At 51.1% G+C, this 20,795-nt stretch overlaps 1 non-coding gene across 1 annotated transcript; it reads left to right on the top strand.

Moving 5' to 3' along the window:
- Positions 1-10,607: 10,607 nt before the first annotated feature.
- TRNAI-UAU lies at positions 10,608-10,701 on the top strand. The gene is made up of 2 exons: positions 10,608-10,645; positions 10,666-10,701. It is a non-coding gene; the product is annotated as a tRNA-Ile (tRNA).
- The last annotated feature ends 10,094 nt before the right edge of the window (positions 10,702-20,795 follow it).

Genomic DNA, 20,795 nt, shown 5'->3' with positions numbered 1-20,795 from the left:
ATTCACATCAGGCTGGGGTGACTAGATGTCAGAGATGAAATATCGGGACGCGGGGGGCAGAGCCAAAAAAAAAGCCGGCGGCTCCCCCCCCCGCCAGGCGGCAGTGGCACAGCCCCATCTCCACCCAGCTCTCAGCTCTGACCCCTGATACACCCCCAGCTCCCCCATCCCCTTGCTCCTGGGCCCAGCCTGGGCTCCGAGCTCTGCAGCCGAGCCGCGCTCCAGGTCCCTCCTGCAGCACCCGGGCAAGGGGCGAACCAGGCAGCCGGGCCCGGGCCCTCCCGGCAGAAGCGTGTCTGCCCCATGTGTGTCTCTGCCCCCTGCCCACATGGGTCCTGCCCGCTCCGCACTGCCCCCAGCCCCACTGCGCTGCCCCGCAGGCTCCAGGGCTGGAGCAGCCTCCATGCTGCGCTCCCGGCCATGGCCATGGCCTGTGTGCAAACCTGGGAGGGAGGAGGATGCCGCCTGCTTGGGGAAGAGGCAGGACCAGGGTGAGGATTTGGGGAGGGATCCAATGGGGGAAGGAGAGGGCGGAGTCGGTGGGCGAGTGTCCCACCGGGCTCTGCCTGTGTGCCGGAGCAGAGGGCAAAATTGTTTGTTTGTCCAGTGTCCCGACCAAACATCAGTCGGGATGCGGGACAAACAAGCAAATATCGGGACGTCTGGTCACCCTACATCAGGCTTCAAGTTGAGAATCATTTCCCCTTCCCGGGGAGGGGAGACTTTTAAAGGCGCTCTCTGTGCGACTGCACATGGTTAAGCAAAGAGAACAAACCCCCAATCCCTCCTGTGCTTTGGGAGCCAGGTTTGTGGTGGGCATTCTGTAGTTCAGATGATTTCATGCCTGGGCATTGGGATTCTTTACCAGTTTCTCTGGCACTGGGGCAATTTTGTGCTTACAGCTGTGATGGCCAAGCAGTTAAGGCATTGGAGTCGAAATCCAATAGGGTTTTCCTGCGCAGGATCAAATCCTGCTCACACCGAGTCCTGTGTTTTAGCCAGTCCCTCATCCGGGCAATACCTCTGTACAACCCCCTGAGACACTCTCAATTCTCTCCCCACCCCAAGTAAATCCTGTTCTGCTCCTTTCATAGAGATGCCTGGGACACCCCCTCACACTGTGTCCCTGAGGGGTCAGGCAAACTCTCAGCACCTGAAGCCTCTGCCACTCACCTGGTGCCCCATAGATCAGCCAGAGCCCTGGTTCTGCTCCTCTCTCTAGAGTGCGAAAGGAGCCAAGTCAGCGACTCCATGGGAGCTACAGGGCTGCAGAAACAGCAAGGGGTGAGGGGGGGAGAAGGTGCTCAGCACCCACTGGCAGCCAGCTCTCCTCCTGCTATGGGCCTTGTGGACAAGCTCCTGCTGGTCCCCTTCAGCACCTGCCCCCTGCCAGTGATCAGCTGGTCAGTGGTGTGTAGGGAGAGGACTTGGGGGTGGGGGCAGGGCCTGTTGCAGACCAGCATTCGTTCTGCGGCCAGCCTCACAAGGCGGTAGGAAAGCAGGGCCAGCCCCCGGGTGGGGCCTTCGACCGTTCCCACTCCAGGGGCTCCTTTTGGCAGTGGGACAGGAGATATTTCCCCCCAAGAGGCTTTTTCCCAGCTGCTGAGAAGCACAGAAGTACCCGGTGTTTGCTCTTGCGGTTGTTGCCAGCCCAAAAAGGCCTGAGGCAGCAAACAGTGGTTCGTTGCCCGGTGTGCGTCGCACTAATTATCACACCAGGGTGGAGAATGCAGAAAAAGTTTATTTGAGCCCAAGTAAGGTGCCAGGGAGATATTTACAATCTCAAATCCTGCACACAGATACAAGCTGTGTGTGTCTTCTTATACATGACTTCAATAAGGCATCCTCATTACCCCCCACTAGTCTCCTCCCCACTCTTATATAGTACATATAGTGTATAGTTAACAATTACATCAAACAGGTTAAATCATCCTTGACAGCAAACAATTTATCTCGTAACTTTTCAAGGCTGTTACCTTGGTTTACTTCTGAATTTATTACCTTGTCTCCCCTCCCCTCTTTCTAAACTAAACACAAGTAATAAAAAGGGGCCCTATCTTCTGGTGTCTTACACTGATAAGAAGCTGTTACACATTCCATTCTCAATACTAGCCTGGGAGTTCAATCAGAGTTTAATATGGAAGCACTTTGGACAAGCATAAAATAACTTTGGTCCATTCAGGCCTGGTACAGAAAAGCTTCATTAATACTGTGTTTTTCTACCCTCCTGAGTTATCTAGGGATATGCCTAATGGCACCAACAATCCCCCCCTTTGAGAATACTCAACAAACATTTGGCTGAGTTTTCTCATACTTTGAAGACAAAAAACAATTAAACTCTAGGGAGCTGGGGTATTCAGTTCCACATTCATCCTCCCTATGGACCCGGTAGGATTCGGTATGTGGAAGCCCACACCCACCCTAACCGGTCCACATACTTGGAAGGAGCATTGTGAATGTCCATACTTCCATCCAGAAAGTGTCCAAGTATGTCATCCCCCTGACCACAGATCAGATGGTTCCTGATAGTCTGTAAGGGCAGTGGACCAAGTCTGGTGCTCAAGATCCATCTAAATATACCAGATCCCACTGCAATACCTTCCCAGTCTCAGTGATTCTCAATACCATCTCTGTCAGCAACTTCTGGGTCATAGAACTAAGGGTGGAAATGACATGTAACCCACCAACTCCAGCCTGTACTTGGGATAGCTGAGCTTTAAAAATAAGGCTAGTGGCCTTTTTCTAGGTGGCCCAATTTCTTATCATGTTCCCAGCTTTTAAAAATATTTCAAATGGTTGCTATATTATTGGCCTGAGTCCACAGAGATCTGGTCAATTCCCTCTTCTTGCAGAGGAAACAACCTAGGCTCTCTGTTGTGCTAATCTAATGGCAGCCCCTTGTGAGCAATACATGCTGAAGGATTTATCCAAAACACAGGATGCAGCCTGTAGAATAAACCCCAAAATCTAATCAATACCACAGTCTCAAACAGGGGTCCCACAGATTTCTTCCTGCCAGTGTATAATTCTTGGTTTCTACACCAGGGTCAGTCCTTAATGTCCTTTTTGGTCAGGAAATCCTGGATTCTGACACTGCACAACGCTGTTGGTGGTCACCAGGACTTAATAAGGGTCTTTCCAGCATAGAGCCAAAGCAGTCTTTCGCTGGTGGAGCTTTACATTAATCCAGTTTCCTGGTTCCAAGGGTGGCAGGACTCCTAGGGTCTTTGTGTAGTGCGTCTTTACCTGTGAAAAAAAGAAACCTAACACATTTCATTAGTGCCTGTCAGCGATTTGCAGACTCTACAGCTTTGTGGCACATTTAAGCCCCCCTTGTCTTGGTTGTTAGCTAAGTCTTAGCTGAGAGCAGTGTCCTGAAATGGGGCTAATGCCCTATCTTTAAACTCAGCATGTTAGCTATTTTTCCTCAGTTAACTCGTTCTTCTTCCTTTGTCCTGTTTGGCTTCTTTTAACCTACAAAGGAAACTTAGCCTTCACTTATACATCTTTTTCTAACAATGAACACATATACATTGCCTTTATACAGTACATTAGTCTTATTATTTAAAGTTTGTCACATCTATCCTTTTACTAAAATAACTTTTTCCAGAGCTTTGGGACAACAAGCTAGGACAAGCACACCCACTTTGATGAGTTTATTTCATAGAGCCTCTAGTCCAATAGTTTCCCACCATCCCCAGCCCTCTGGCTAGAAATCTGAGATAGCCAGAAGGATCCAAATACAATATGGGGAGTGGGTTAACTTTCCATGTCCTTGCTTCCAAAAACTATTAGTATGCAAGTTTTACTAACAATTTTCAATTAAAAGATTTGGCCAATAAGTTTCTCTTTCTCTTACTTAAGGAGATGTATTAAGCTTTAGTATACCATATTTTTCCCAATTTATCCAAGCACTTTGTATTCCAAGTTGAACAAAACAAGTATCTGTATTCCAATCCAGACTATCCCATAAACAAAACAATTTTGGCCACCAGACAGACACCACAAGACAGAACATAAAACACAAAACATAATTTTTACTGTGCCATCAAAGGCATGGTATGTTGAATGCTGTTCAGCTAGCATCAGTTTTCTCTGATTATCTGAAAGACAAAAACAGAAGTCTACCCTTTCTGGGCAATCAATCATCACTGAAAATATACAAATACCTTCGTTGATTTCAGGCAAAACAGGGGAATTACCTCATATTTTCATATATATGTTTCATAGGCAGCTTAGGTCTCAGTGACTTCTACTTTATCAGTTAGATAACTTGCATCAATACAGATGCTTCCTGACTTGCTCTTTACTTTTAACTCCTGCTTTTAAACACTGAAAGAAAACATCACCACTTATAGTGCCTTTAGAACCTAATAAGATTTCAATTACATAGCACTATATACATTTTTTAGATAATTCAACTAAATGGGTCATAACCAAATGATTGCAATCTAATAATTTCTTTGCCTGAATTTATTTACAAACATTTCAAAAACACCAAGAATTTTTCTCTTTAGCATTTTTACAAAGTTCAACTACTCTTCCCTCCAGCAACTATGGAGTTAACTTTTCACACTGCCTTAAAATCACTCACTTGTTTTCTCTAACAACCACTTTTCTCAACTTAAATCACTATTACAAGTATCCTCCTGGGTATTTGAAATCCCCATGTTTATACCTATGTACTCCTTTCTTCCACTAGACCCTCAAAAGTTTCCAACCCGTTTTCCAATCTCTCCATCTGTTGCTTGCCTGCCTGGGCCCGATCCTTCTTTTCTAGCTGAACCGTTCTTTCCCTAGACACCAATTTGCTCCACTGCCAGTTTTAACTAAGGGGGGGGGGTTGGCTTCTCAACTAGCCCCCACCCTTCTGGTCTTTTTCCCTAAAACATTTTAACTCACAAGACTACCCGAGTCCTCCCTTATGAGGCTTGCCACCTGGGCAAAACACATGGCCCACTGGTGTTTAATTATTTAATTTCCCCTTGTAGCAAACACACTGCTATTACGGTGTATGCTGAGCACAAATAGTTAAATTTTGGCAAGTCCCTGAAGGACTGGTACTTGCTTAGCCAGGGCTTCCTTTCCTAACTGGAAATCCTGTCTCAAAACCTGCAACTTGCCCTGGGTGCAGGTTTGAGTTGCTGTCTGGGTCATGATCTATGCTCTTAATTGCTCAATTCTAGTTATCAAGTACATATTTGTTCTTTTTCTCCAACTACTCTATTGCCCAGTCCTGCTGCAACTGGGGGTAGATCCCCTTTCCAGTTCTCAGACTTACTGCAGCTGAGAGTAGGCTCACCTTTAATCATGCAATCCTCAACATATAACACCAACAGTTCCAAACAAAAGAAACACAACATAACAAAGGTAAAACAAATAGATGGTGTAAATTCTATAGGGCTCCCCCATTCTCAATTACTCACCAAACTGTGACAAATCTGTTACCAATTTATCTACTGCAGGACGTTGGGGGAAGGATAAAACACACCATATAACCAAACCCCAAAGCTTCCCCAAGCCTTAAGCCACTTTAATACTCACACATATCCAGACTGACCACGTCTGTATATAACATTCAGAGAAGGGGAATAGGTGGACAGGAGATTATTCTGTATACAGCTTGTCCAGAATTTCCAACATGCTTCCACTCTTGGGAGAGCTGTTCTTTTACACCCTGGAATCTCCTGCAGTGTCTCTTTCAGAGATTCCAGTTCAGGTCACCAAGCCATACCAACTCTGGGATTGCAAAGACTGTTAAACCTCACTGAACAGTTAAGCTTTGCAAATGCAATCTCAGTTCCGTAACTTATATTACCTTTAATTTACCTCTGTCTATATTTTCCCACAGCCAGCTGGGGCCAAAAGCAGTTTTTCTTTGTACTTAACATAGTCTGACCTAATACACAGAGCAGCTCTCTTTATCTCTGGGCTTAGCTGAGTTTCAAATTAACCCATTCCTAGACGAATTGCTCACACTGTGTCAGAGGCTTTTCCTTTGGTAATTAAAAGCTCCTCTGAGATATATGATCTTATCTAGATTGAAGATACCTTCTAATGGACATTGTTTAGATGGATTTTCACGCGTGTAAAGATTCCAATTCTCTAAATACCTGCAGGTTTCAGGACCATAATGTACGTACATGTACTATGCTGGGGTACCCTTAGGGGGTGAGGTAGAATGTTTAGACTGTCCCTTCCCCCATTTTCCACTTACACACACAAAGAGGGGGGCCCTGTCCGCGCTAGCGGCTCATAAACTAAGAATCTCTCCCTACAGGACACTCACACAGGAGAGATTAACGAGGATGACTGACTCTTCTACACCTCCTTTCAGCAAAGAGCTTCGGCTAGTCTCTGGGAGAGGAGCCGCTACTCTGATTGCATACAGTGAGATGATCAGACTGTCAGTAGCCCACACGGAAAGAAAGGGGGAGAGGGAAGATAGGTTCACACATTCCTAGACCCAGGCAGCTTCCTCGCCAGACGATGCCAGGCTGAGTCAGCCCACCGTGGGTCGGATCTCCTAAAGATCCACTAGTTACTGGGCTTGCGTTAGACTACTCCTGATCATTAGCATTTGCTTCACAGGTTAATCTGGGCATCTTCCAGTAACAGACACTCACACTGGTATACACACACACACACACACCAAGACCATTATTCCCACGGACAATCCTCCTCCCAGTGCAGCTCTGGGGCATATGATGAGGGATTTTTACAAGAGCTCTTTATACAAACAGTTTCAAAAGCTACCCATTCGCTAACAAAACAAAAGTAATTGAAGGATCATGTTGTAATTAAGTGATCCTTCTGGTGGCCACCTTTCCTGGCTCTCTAGTTGATATTGAGGCCAGTCTACTGTACAGAACCTTTTTAGTTTATCCTTAATCATTGGATCCAAACCAAACACTTTCCAATTTGCTAGAATGCATTCTGGGGGCATACACCGTGCCCTGCCTGTACTCTATCCCTGCCCCATACCTATGGGAAGACACTGGGCGTCCCCAGGTCTTAACAGGCAAACAAAAGGTTAACAGCACTGAACTGTTCCTACCTTTTCCACAGGACCGGTTCCTCACCGTCGCCCGCAGCTGCTTCTCCACTATCTGAGTGCGTTGCACCGTTGTGCCTTCCAAGGTCGGTCTGACACGTCCCTGCCGAGGCCCCCGGTAAAAGCACCGGTGCGCGCTGGCATCGGCTGTGACTGTCGTCCACCGGCCATTGGAGGAGTCCGGGCAAGGCACAATTTTGCCTCGAGCCCACCCAGGGATGCCAAGACTGTTGCCGGCCCAAAAAGGCCTGAGGCAGCAAACAGTGGTTCGTTGCCCGGTGTGCGTCGCACTAATTATCACACCAGGGTGGAGAATGCAGAAAAAGTTTATTTGAGCCCAAGTAAGGTGCCAGGGAGATATTTACAATCTCAAATCCTGCACACAGATACAAGCTGTGTGTGTCTTCTTATACATGACTTCAACAAGGCATCCTCATTACCCCCCACTAGTCTCCTCCCCACTCCTATATAGTACATATAGTGTATAGTTAACAATTACATCAAACAGGTTAAATCATCCTTGACAGCAAACAATTTATCTCGTAACTTTTCAAGGCTGTTACCTTGGTTTACTTCTGAATTTATTACCTTGTCTCCCCTCCCCTCTTTCTAAACTAAACACAAGTAATAAAAAGGGGCCCTATCTTCTGGTGTCTTACACTGATAAGAAGCTGTTACACATTCCATTCTCAATACTAGCCTGGGAGTTCAATCAGAGTTTAATATGGAAGCACTTTGGACAAGCATAAAATAACTTTGGTCCATTCAGGCCTGGTACAGAAAAGCTTCATTAATACTGTGGTTTTTCTACCCTCCTGAGTTATCTAGGGATATGCCTAATGGCACCAACACGGTGAAAGGGGTTAATACATTTAGGCGGCCTGGCTAGCTCAGCTGGCAGCACCTCTGGCTCTTACTCTGAAGGTTGAAGTTACAATTCCCTGTTTGGGTGCTTGGGGCTTCTCTTCAACAATACAACACACAATCTGCTTAAGCCCCCACCCAGTAACCTGGGGAAACTAACCCTGGCCACTGGGTGCCTCTAAGAGGTGATACTTTCCCCACTCACACGCACTGAGTGTAGAAAAGAAGCTTTAAGAAAAAGGAGGAAAATCACCTTGTATTAACTTGGGAAAACACCACAATCAGGATTCATAACACAACACTATGAGCAAAACACCCACCCACAGTGCGCTGGGCAGTGGCCTTTTGCCTTGGGCTTCTAAATCCAGACACCAGAAGCTCTTTGGATGTGCCCAGTGGTGAGCTTCGCACCGGTTCGCGCGAACCGGTTGTTAAGTTTAGAAACCCTTCTAGAACCTGTTGTAAAGGGCTTTTAAATTTAACAAAGGTTCCAGCAGCTCCCTGCCCTGCCCCCAGTTCCAGCTCACCTGGCTCCAGCTTTGCCTCCTCCTCTGAAGGCTCTCCCTCCAGGCTTCCCGCGCTAACAGCTGATTGGCGGGAAGCCTGGGAGGGCTGAGAAGGAAGCAGCAGCTTCCTGCAGGTAAGCGGGGGGGGGGGGGGCGTGTCCCCGGCCAGGCGGCACAGCTCCAGGCCGGCCCCCGGCTCTGACCCTGACCCCGACCCAACTCTGGCCGGGCGGGCAGTGCGACTCCGGGCCAGCCCCCGGCCCCGGCCCCGACTCTGGGCGGCGCGGCTCCGGGCCGTCTCCTGGCTGTGACCCCGGCCGGGCGGGCGGCGCGGCTCCGGGCAGGCGGCTCCAGGCCGGACCCCGACGCTGACTCGGACCCTGGCCCCGACTGGCCGGGCGGGCGACGTGGCTCCAGGCTGGACCCCGAAGCCGACCCGGCTCCCGGCCCCGACTCTGGCCGGGCGGGCGGCGCAGTTCCGGGCGGGCGGCGCGGCTGTGACCCTGGCCGGGCAGGCGGCGCAGCTCCGGGCCGGACCCTGGCTCTGACCCCGGCCCGGCGGGCGGCACGGCTCCGGGCCGGACCCCGATGCCGACCCGCACCCTGGGCCCGACTCTGGCCGGGTGGGCGGCGCGGCTCCGGGCCGGACCCCGACGCTGACCCGGACCCCGGTCCTGACTCTGGCCGGGCGGGCGGCGTGGCTCTGACCCCGGCCCCGACTCTGGGCAGCGTAGCTCCGCGCCGGACCCCGGCTCTGACTCTGGCTGGCCGGGCGGCGCGTCTCTGCGCCGGACCCGACTCCGGCTGGGCGGTGAGGCTCCGGGCCGGACCCCGACGCCGACCTGGACCCCGACTGCAGCCCAACGCCCGTGGCTCCCAGCCCCGACTCTGGGTGGCACGGCCCCCATCTCCAAGCAGCAGGGTAAGGGGGACATGGAGCAGGGAGAGGATGTTGGACAGAGGGCGGGGGGGTGGATTAGGGTCAGGACTGGGGGTGGTCAGGGGGCAGGGAACAGGGGAATTGAATGGGGGCAAGGGTCCTGGGGGGGGGCAGTTAGGAAGTACCAGGGGTTGGATGGGGCGGTGGAAGGCAGTCAGGGGCAGGGGTTCCAGGGGCAGTCGGGAAAGAGAGAAGGGGTGGTAGGATAGGGCAGGGGTCCCGGGGGGGCCATCAGGAATAAGAGGAGGGGTTGGAGGGGTGGCAGGGGGCAGTTAAGGGACAGGGAAGGGGGTGGATAGGGCAGGGGTCCTGGGGGGCAGGGCAGGAGTCCCCGGGGTCGAGGGGGGTCACCCTCATGGGGTGAGGAGGAGGGAACCGGTTGTTAATATTTTGGCAGCTCATCAGTGGATATGCCCCTCCCTTCACTGCACCTCACCCACAGCTGCTGCCATGGGTCAGTGAAAACCCAGAGTTCATCTCTCACCTCCTGGGGGGAAAGCCCCTTTCTCCCTCCGCTGTCTGGCCACATTGCCGGCCACTTGCCGTTCCACCCTGTCACCACTCTGCTGGCCACCCTCTCTGCTCTGGGATGTCTTGTGGTCCCACCAGGAGCGGAACAGGCTCCCTAAAAGTAGTGGCCACCAGAGCCCAAACAGTAGCCCCATCCCTGCCACTCAATGCCATGCCCCTGCCCCACCCCTTCTCCCCAAGGACCCGCTCCTACGCTGCCTCTTCCCCCCAGACCCTTCCTCCCGCTCACTGCTCTCCGTCCCCTCCCCACCCTCACTCGCCCTTACGGTCATTACAAAGTGGCAAGGCAGAGCCCTCCCATTTTTTAAAGTCCTGGGGTGTTGTTCCCCCCTGTTCCGGCACCCCTGGGGCCCTGCACTTCACACAGCTCTCCCTGATTTCACCTGCTAGTGAGGGAGCCTCACTGCTAGCGCAGACTGGGCAGTTCGTTGCATGAGAGACACTGTCCCAAAGCAGGACTAATGCTTAGAGCTGGTTATCAGTGACTTCAGCTCTGTTGGTCTGCAGCAAGACTCTCCATTGAGTCTTAACCAGCTCTGTTATTACACAGGGAAGAACAAAAGGGTCAAATGGGGCCTGGAACCCTTAAGAAGAATCCACCCCACCAAGTACAACACTTGTCACTACCTGCTCTCAACCCCATGGAGAATGTTTTGGGGTCACCGCTCGCCTGTATCAACCTAGGAGTCTCAGAGAATCCTAATTAACAGGTGTTCCAGTAGCACAATTGGTTAGCGCACAGTACTTATAGGGCAGTGCTGAGAGGAGCTATGCTGAGGTTGTGAGTTCAAACCTCACCTGGAGCACTGGTTTTCGTTAACCAAATGGCATCACCCCCTCATTTGGCCCTGTGGAATGTAGAATTGCAGCCCAGGGACACTGAGGAGGGGAGAAGTTAAAAAACCTGTTCACTTATTACCTCCTCTCCAGAGCACAGGTCAGAATCTACCATCCTTTCTCCCCCCCAGCCCCTGTGCCAGGATCCCTCAAGCAGAGCCTGGAGTCCTGTCCATGGCATCTGTGCTATTGATAAACACTAAGTGACGGGGACAAAACACTCAAATCCCGCCTGGTGCAGGGAGCCAGGTTTGCTCTTCAAATTCTGTCGTTGGTACATTTCCAGGCCTGGGAATGTCCCACAACAGCACTGAATGGGAAGCTGCCTGCAGAACAGTTACACTGCACAGAGCTCCTGTGGAGGAGGGGTGGGGATTAGTAACATTTTGAGGATCGTTTGGGAAATGAGCCTTTGCTGACAAGGTTTGTCTCTGTTCATATTTCACCTTCAGGTGTTATGTTGCGGGATCTTTAGTATATTTTTGGGAGGTTAATAACTATCTCCTCAACTTTATTTACTCAACTTAAAAATTGGTGTCACTTGATTTTTGCATCTCCCTGTGAAAATACAACTGACGTGTGGCTTTCTACAGGGGGGTCATGATGTTAAAGTTAAGGAATTCAGCCTAAGTACTTCTGGGGGGGGACTGTTGCTTTTTTACAGCTGCCTCACGGCCAGGCACACTGGGCTGTTAGCTGCACCCACGGTCCTTGCCAGGGGCCCCTGCTGAACCCTGGGCGGCTGCACTGCCGTGCTGGGGTGACTCTGCAGGGGGAGAAGCTGCTGTGGAGCAATGTAGAGCAGGTGCAGGAAGGAGCCGGGGTCACTATTCACATTCTGAACTGCACAGTTTTCACTCCCAGCCCTACCGGTGCCCCTCAGTCCCGACCCGCAGCCCCCTGGTTTCCCCCAGCTCTACCAGTGCCCCTCACTCCCGACCCGCAGCCCCCTGGGCTCCCCGCTGAGCTCCCAGTCACTGCGCGGCTGGTGCTCCTCACTCCCGACCTGCAGCCCCTGCTATCCCAGCCCTGACTTCCAGACTCACAGGTCTACTGGTGCCCCTCACTCCTGACCCGCAGCCCCCTTGGCTCCCCACTTTGCTCCCCAGTCACTGCATGGCTGGTGCCCCTCACTCCCGACCCGCAGCCCCTGCTATACCAGTCCTGACCTCCAGACTCACACCTCTGCTGGTGCCCCTCAGTCCCAAACCACAGCCCCCTCGGTTCTCCCCAGCCCTACCGGTGCCCCTCAGTCCCGACCCGCAGCCCCCTGGTTTCCCCCCAGCTCTACCAGTGCCCCTCACTCCCGACCCGCAGCCCCCTGGGATCCCCCACTGAGCTCCCCAGTCACTGTGCTGCCGGTGCCCCTCACTCCCGACCTGCAGCCCCCTGGACTTCCCTCAGCTCTGCTGGTGCCACTCACTCCCGACCCGCAGCCCCTGCTATCTCAGTCCTGACCTCCAGACTCACAGCTCTGCTGGTGCCCCTCACTCCTGACCCACAGCCCCCTGGGCTTCCCCCAGCTCTACCGGTGCCCCTCACTCCCGACCTGCAGCCCCCTGGACTTCCCTCAGCTCTGTCAGTGCCCCTCCCTCCCAACCCACAGCCCCTACCATCCCAGTCCTGACCTCCAGACTCACAGCTGATTGCTTTGAGAGACTGGTAGTGAGTTGGGTGTGGTGGCTGGAGAACAGACAAAGTGGTTACTGGTTTATGATTTTCTGTTTGCTTCTTTCGGGTAAGGGAAATAGGGAAAGAAAAATAAGCAAACTAATGAAGAGTGAAGAGCAGAAGAAGCTAGAACTGCACAGGTTGCAAGTTGCTGCCCAGAAAGGCTGAACACTGGGCGCTGGGAAAGTCTCTGTAACTAAGAAGCCCCTGAGCTCAGGGCATCCCTGTTTCAGTGAACTACAGAGGGGGTGTCTCAGCACAAGAAAGCAGGAAAATGTCCACCAGTGAGGCAGCTACTTAACTAGAGCTGGCCAGACTGGAAGCAGAAGAGAAGGCAAAGGACCGGGAGTTTCAATTGAAGCTCAAAGAAGCAGAGGCACCTGTGCACAGAAGGGCTATGGAAGCAGAGGCAGCCAGGGAGGGAGCTGCTCACAAAAGAGCCCTGGAGTTAAGAGGCAGAGCAATAGAGGCCCAAACTGAGGCCCAGAAGCATGGACTGGCTGTTATGGAGTGGAAGAGACAAAACCCTCCAGCAGCTGGCTGCACTTCCCCAAAAATCCACAAATGGGAGTGACTATGTCCACAGTATGATGAATCCAGTGATATTGCTGAATATTTCATCACCTTTGAGAGACTCTGCACCTCTGTGAAATCCCTGGTGATCAAAAATTGGTCACATTGGTAGCCAAATTGATGGAAGAGCTATGGACATATTGAATGAGATGCCTATTGATGATGCTACAAACTATGGTAAATGTAAGGAACTAGTTTTAACACAGTTTCAGATGACACCTGAAACCTACAGGGTTAAATTCAGGAGTCTTAAGAGGGGATCTGGATTCAGTAATGTGGCTTATGTAAATGAAATGAGAGATTTGTTAGATACGTGGGTGAGGGGAAAAGACTTTACAAGCTTTGAAGGAATGTGTGATTTGGGCCAAGGGCAGGCATGGTTGCAGTGCACCCTTCCTTGCCAACACCTCAAACACATGCCTGAATTTAAAACCTTCTCCAAAGAGGCAGAACAATCTGCATCAGAGCACTTACGAGGGTACACAAAGGAATTGGGAAATGTAATAGACACTAAACAAGCTAAATTGTGTGAACAAAACCTGTCCGCCGTAGATTTGCTGTTAATCTGGGGGTCTTTTGCTACGTCATCAAGCCCAAGGAGTTAATACTAGTGGTAAATGCTTTAAAGATGTGGGACATACCTGTTTTGTGGGGAAAAAAAAACTTTTATACATGCTAGGGATGGTGACAAGACAGTCCCACAAGAATTGTTTCTTTTCATATCATACCTGTAAACAGGCTGGAAGCTTGGCACAGCAGCAAAAGCATAACAGGCCTATGCTGCTGTGTGGGAGGGGAAACTGAGGCACACTGCCTTATGCCATTGGTGGCTAAATGCCAAGACACCTACACGTTAACAGATATTGCTGTCTGCACTCTGTTAGCAATACCACACCCCAACATGTTTTCAGGCAGCCGGGGACCAGGAACCCTATACCTTGCTAGACCACCCATGTAGGACATCATACATTTAAAGGTACTGAAAGGGGGTGTGACCAGAGACAAGCAGGGATTTTAGGTGTACCGCCTCTACCATGGACAGTGTCCAAGCCTCTGGCAGTAAGTTCAGGAGGAGGGTGTGACATTGCGCACACACCCCCACCCAGGCCCACCCTTCAGCATTCCTGGGGAAAGACCAACATGGCCAACATGACTTTGGGCCAGTAGGTCAACCAAAGGGGCTGTCTTCTGGGTTTACTCGGAGTTCTGCAGCTGGGCTGCAGCCAGGCACAGGAGGCCGCCCTCTTGGTTGACCTACTGGCCCAAAGTCACTTTGGCGGGGTTGGTCTTTCCCCAGGAATGCTGAAGCACAGGCCTGAGGGAGGGAGACTCAATCCTCCTCCCTCTTGGTCAGGGTGGAAGAGGCGGCTGTAAGAGCGGCCAGGTTCCTGAGCTGGGCCTGCCAGCGTTTGGGGAGGGAGGAGCTGACTGGGGCATGGTGCTGGCAAAATGCCTCAGGGCGCTGGCGGGAGGAGCAGGCCAGGGCTAGGGCTGGGAAGAGAGAGAGAGAGACCAGCAGGTTTCCTCTATTGTTTCCTGCTCTCTTTTTCTTCCATAGCTTCTCCTCTGCATGAACTGACTTATTTTCTCTGTGAGCCTGGCTAGCTCAGTTGGCAGCACATCAGACTTTTAATCTGAGCGTCCAGGGTTCAAGTCACTGGTTAGACACTCAACTATTCCCCAAGGTCTTAAAAAGCTCTGTCTCTGGAGTCCTTCTTGATGTCACTTTTTCTCTTCAGGATTTTGCCTTTCCTCAGAAGGGGTTTTGTGAGTGGGATTGAAGGGGCAACTTCCTGACACCCCCTCTGTCCTTGCAGGCTGGAGGAATAAAGGCCTCTGGGCAGGGGCAGCCCTAGACTAGCTGCCAGCACCTGGCGCCCTAGGCAAACCCTGCTATCGGTGCCCCCCCCCCCCGAACCCCAAGGGCAGAGCTAGGCTGAGGTATTTTGGTAAACGGGGAAACATTTTGCCCCTTTTTTCCTTTTAATGTTTTTAAGCGTTTTTGTGGATTTTTTTTAAACAGAGGCTTAATTATTCGGTTTGTCCATCCGTCCGTCTGTCCAACCAATGTTTCTTTCTTCATCCTTCTGGTTCTGGCTGCCCCTTACTACAGCCATAACTTTGGTCTTGAACTTTATAGAGTAGTGAGGTACCTTAAGGGTTAAATGCTAAATACCAAACCCAAACAACACTAGTTACCTGTGTCTGGCAAAAGGTGTCTGGCAGTTTTGCCACTTTGAATGATTCAAATGGATTTTCAGAGGCATTATATAAAAATCCCAAAAAAGCAGAACCAAACCAATTCATCTTAAACCTTCAAAACAAGAGTTTTACAAACCATGAGTGTCAGTTTAGGTCCTTAAAACCTTACATCATCACACACAAAGTTCTCCTTTGCCTAACATCCCTTGCACTGCAATTACTCTTTTTTACACAACTGTACCCGGATTACACGTCCATCTTGTACAACCAGAGCCAGGCAGGGGCAGGCAAGTTAAGTTCCAATAGAAACCCCGGACATTCCTTTAGTGATTTTGCTTACATTACCCAGGAGTCAAATCATTTTGATGAGATTATCTCTCCATCTGCTGCCTGCAGCCGTCCCCTATAGACCATTTCTGTGGGCAAAGGGCCCATTTCCCCTCAGAATGTCTGTAAAGGCTTCTGGGGACAAAACATAGTGGTGGTAGTAGCCACTTTACCTGACCCTCTTGTATAATATAATTACCAAACTTCTATCAAATGTGACTGCACAGAGCTGCACATACAGTTACATTCACTGAAAGTGAGCAACTGTCCCCAGAACTCACTGCCAGTGGCACAGGTACCTTTTAAGTACCGAGATGTGCAGTGACATCTTTCATGGGAACTGGCCAGCGTGTGCACGGCCGGCATGTGCAGAGCAAAGGTTGCCCACGGGCGCTGTGTCAGGCTCTGGCACCGCGTGAGACAATGGACCACTTTCTGGTGGCTGGTTTGTTTCCCCAGCAGGTGTGGGGACTTCTGGCTACATGATGGCAGCTGCCAGACTCAGTTGGACAGGATTCTTTTCAGCTCACCTGAGGCTTGTACCTGGCCGAACGAGGGCAACCACAGGGCGCCAGCAGAACCAGCTGCAGCTGCAGCCAGGGCGCCCTCAGCAGGGGCCGCTGTATAGCGGGCGGGTGTCATGGGACACACTGCACCTGCTCAATGTCAGAAAATCCCCTTCAGACTAAACCAGTTTGTTTCTCAAAATCAAAACAAGTGGGATGAAAGTTCTTTGCAAAAATATTTTGTTGCCAAACAAAAGCATCTCCTGTTTGTCAGAGTGTGTTAAATTGTCTCATCACACACAGAGGGGGAGACACTTAGATCACAAACATTAGATAAGATGCTTCAGTCTGAGCTAAGTAGTTGCTGCTCTTAACAATTGCAAAATAAAAAAATACAAATCAAATAGACTATTTCAGCTATTCTATTATGTCATAATGTGATCGGAGTAACCATGATAGGACACCTCATATTATGCACTACTCCTAGTGACACTCTCCACTGGAGCCCCATCCTCCACCCACCGTGAGGTAGGTAGGAGCGGATCATTATTATCCCTACTTGAAAGAGGGAGAAGCTCAGGCTGAGAAAGGAGAATTGACTTGTCTTAGGTCACACAGCCAGCCAGTGGCAGAGTTGGGAACAGGACCCAAGAGCCCTGATTTTCATACTAACCATCAGATTGTGAATTTCAAACACTGAATGACCTGAATAAAGTGCTCTCAAATGAGCTCCAGACCAACAACAGTGCACAGTAATTATTCAGCAAGTATTTGAGGAGAACTGCAAGGTTAGAGAGAATCATGAGGTGCTCAGAGACCATTAATGCAGAGAAGCAGCAAAATTCATCAAACATAGAACTGGTTATGACTTATTTACTTGGTCTTAAAAGAGAACAGCAACGACCTGAGTCTCCTCCCTGTCAATAACCCCCTGCTCAGCCAATCAGGGTAGAGACTGAGGACGGGAGGCTGAGGGTTCTCACCAGAGAGCCCAAAGGATGGCCCAGGTCACCGGTGGGGATCACTGCCCAAGCACTATTTCAGCCCCACATTTTTGGGTGGACCTCCCACAATGGGAGCTGCAGAGCACTCCTCAGCAAAACACACACACACACACACACACACACCGTTCCTGCTGTTGGGAGGGGAACAGGTGAAAGGACAAAAGAAGCAAGAGATGAAGAGAAAGGAGGGAGGGAGGGATGGAGGAAAAGGTGAAACAAAAAGGACAAACCATAATGTCCCCAGTGATTCTATGGGACATAATCCCAAGTGTGAAATAAAATTCTGCCTCCTTAAGCTCGTGTTTTCCATGCCTAGAATACAACTGTCACCTGAAGAATCAGACCGAACAGGTTTCAAACCTCGAGGGGCTCTTACCTTCTAAACAGGGACGGCTGTTTTCTAGTAAAATCACTAAAAGGGAAGGAGAAAACTCAAAAGAGGTTCCTCCTGGCGCTCACGTACGTGAACCCGAATACTCTCTCAGTCCTCCAAGAGAGACCTGGAGAAAGAGACTTGCTGAAGCAAAGCCACAGGGGTCTCTGAGGTTTCCCTGGCCCCTCACCCCTGTCCTGCCTGGCTGATGTCAGCATCTCTCTGTGAGGTCACCACCTCCCCACCACCTTTGACCAATAGTCTGAGGTCCTGCAAAAGGCCTTTGTGATGTCACTGCCACACCCCTCCCTTGCTGTGCTAATGTCCTGCCCCTGGCCAGGCACTGTGGAGGTTTGAGCTACTCCCTGTGGATCACCCCACTCAAGGAGCGTTCGTTCTAGGCAGCAAGCCGGCTAGACAGGAAAACATCAGACGCTGCTCCCAATGCTACATTCAGCTTTTCAGAAATTAGTCAACTTTATGGCCAGAAAAGACCATTAGAGCATCTAATCTGACCCCCCTGCATATCACAGGCCTCCTGTATGACACAAGAGCTACTTTTGGAGCAAACACATTCCAGAAAGGCATCTAGTCTTCATTAAGTGACATCAGGAGATGGTGAATCCACCACTTTCCTTGGTAGCTTGTTCCTGTGGTGAATCATCCTCGCTGTTGAATATTTGTGTCTTATTTGTAATATGAATTTGTCTCTTTTCACCTTCCAGCCACTGGGTCTTGTTATGCCTTTCTCTCCTCGATTAAAAAGCCCTTTAATACCCAATCTTTTTCTCTCCATTAAGGCCCTTCAACACTTCAATGAAGTCACCTTTCAATCTTCTTTTGATAAGCTAAACAGGTTGAGCTTGTTCAATAGCTCACTAGAAGGCATTTTTCTCCAGCCCTCAGAACATTTGTCATCAGACTCCTGAACTACAGCTGTATGTGGTTCTTGTTCTTCTGCGCAACACAGCTCCTGGAGAAGAGGGATCTGCAAATGTGCATTCATATGATACCTTTGTTTAACTGATGAAAACATAAACTAGACACTTAGAGGATTGGAACTGATTTCAGCTGATGGACAGCTTCGCTAGGTTTTTATGCATTTGGACAGCGAAATCTTGAGTGTTTACATTCATATCAAGCACTCCCGTATAGAGGAGCCCCTGAACAGAATGGAGAATGGAAATGAAAATGTTTTCCTTTTTTTTAAAAAAAGGAAAGAAGGTTATAAGAGAACACAGGGGTTTAAACTAAAGATCACTGGAGCTGCAATCAACCACTCTACCACTGAGCTATACCAGCACAATGAGCTGAATAGAGAATTGTGATTTTCAGGACTTTGAAGGACAAACCCTGCTTCATCGAGGTCCTTTGCCATTCCCAGACCACAGGTGGTTTTAAAAATGGGGTTTGATTAAACTTCTTAAATGTGGCAAACACCACAGCTTGCACACCCACCGATATAGCTTCTCCCACTGACAGAGCTGCCACCTCTTGGGAAGTGGATTAACTGCACCCACAGAAAACTCTCTCCCATCAACATAGAGCAGTGGTTCTCAAGCTGTGTGTCAGGACCCCAAAGTGAGATGTGACCCTGTTTTAATGGGATTGCCAGGGCTGGCATTAGACTTGTTGGTGCCTGAGGCTGAAGCCAAAAGTCTGAGCCCCACCACCCAGGGCTGAATCCCTCAAGCTCTGGATTTGCCCTCCCCTAACTGGGGCAGAGCTCAGGCTTTGTCTCTCCTGCCTCTGCTCAGTGGGGAGGGGCTTGGTGCTTGATCCCTCTTTCCAGGGCCATGTAGTGAGTTTTTTTTTTTTGGCAGAAGGGGGTTGCAGTGAAAGGAAGTTTGAGAAACCCTGGCATAGAACCTCTGAATATGTCTAGACTTGGCTCCCTGTGGCAGATCAGACACTGAAAGTACAGCCATGGAGACACCACACACCAGCCTTGCCTAACAGGCAAGAATCAAACCTCCACAGAAAAATGCCTGTTATTGTTTAACCCATCTCCCTAAGCCCTCAGCCACCACCACTTAACAAAGGGGCTTTTCTACACTATGGTTCTGGTCTCACTGAAGGGTCATTTCCAATTGTTTGCTCAGTCCAGCATTAGGGAAAATGGTGCCCTGGGCAAAGCTTGTACTTTGGCACTTCCCCATTGCCCCTGGACGATCCCCCTCCCCCTTTACCGCTAGCTCCTGCACTCCCAGCCCTTGCACCTCCTTCACCCCTAACTCCTGCCCCTGCTGTGCCCCCTTTGCCCTTAACTCCCTGGGCCACCAGCCATTGCCCCGCTCCTGCAGCCCCTCACATGGCTCCAGTGCTAGGGGCCCCGCGCTTGTTCTCCCTTTCCCTGGGCTTTGGCATCACTAGCCCCTGCTTAGCGAGTAGGGTTCAGTGGTTCCCAAAATGTGGGGCATGACTCCTAGGGGGACACAGAGGAACATGCATGGGGGCACCTCAGGGCCTGAGCCAGCCCCTATGGAGGGAGCAGCACTCAGCCCCACTCTGCCCCAGCTCTTCCCCAACCCCACTCTCAGCCTGGGCCCCTGGATTCCAGCTTGGCCTCGACCCCCTTACCCCTGTCTGCACCCCTCTCCCCAGCAAGCAACAGCCCCACTCCCAGCCCCGGTTCTTGACCGCAGACTAGGGGGATTAGGGATAGAGGAGGGTGGGGTTACCAAGGTGCATTGTGGGAAGGTGGGATTTAGAGAGCCCAGAGTGGATGGGTGGGGGTGGGTTGGAGGACCCCACAGTGGCTGAAAAGGGGAACCTGGCAGGTTGGGGGGCAGCAGAGATTGGAGCTGAGGAACCTCACACCCTGGGGATGGACTCGGCTGGTGTGGGGATGGGAAAGTGGGGCCCAGCCATGGGGAAATGGGCTGGAGGCAATTAGGGGTGGGACGCTGAGGGGGAGGAGGAGGGTGGAGTGGTGAGGAGGAGGTCGGGGCAATAAAGGTAATAATTGGAGATATACCAATCTCCTAGAGCTGGAAGGGACCTTGAAAGGTCATTGAGTCCAGCCCCCTGCCTTCACTAGCAAGACCAATTTTTGCCCCAGATCCCTAAGGGGCCTTCTCAAGGATTGAACTCAGAACCTGGGGTTTAGCAGCCAATGTTCAAACCACTGAGCTCTCCCTCCCCCCAGGGAAGTGGGGAGTGGGGGGCGAAGGGAAAGGCCGGGCAGAGCGGACAGGGTGGGGGAGGGGACGCCGGGGGCGGGGCTGGCGGGAGGGTCACAGCGGGGGGGGGACACTGCGGGGGCAGGTTGGGGGGGGCTGAGGGGCCCCGCGGCCCCAGGCTGCCGCTTGTGGGGCTGCTCCCAGGCAGCTCAGCCCCCCCCCCGCCCCCCCCCCGGCCCCGCGGGGGGGGGGGGAAGCCCTTTCACTCCGCGCTGCCTCTGCCCT

Source organism: Mauremys mutica, unplaced genomic scaffold (assembly GCF_020497125.1).
Source record: "Mauremys mutica isolate MM-2020 ecotype Southern unplaced genomic scaffold, ASM2049712v1 Super-Scaffold_100301, whole genome shotgun sequence".
In the NCBI taxonomy this organism is placed as follows: Eukaryota; Metazoa; Chordata; order Testudines; family Geoemydidae; genus Mauremys; species Mauremys mutica.
Note: the sequence above shows the minus strand (reverse complement) of the source record. Positions and strands in the feature narration are given on the sequence as shown.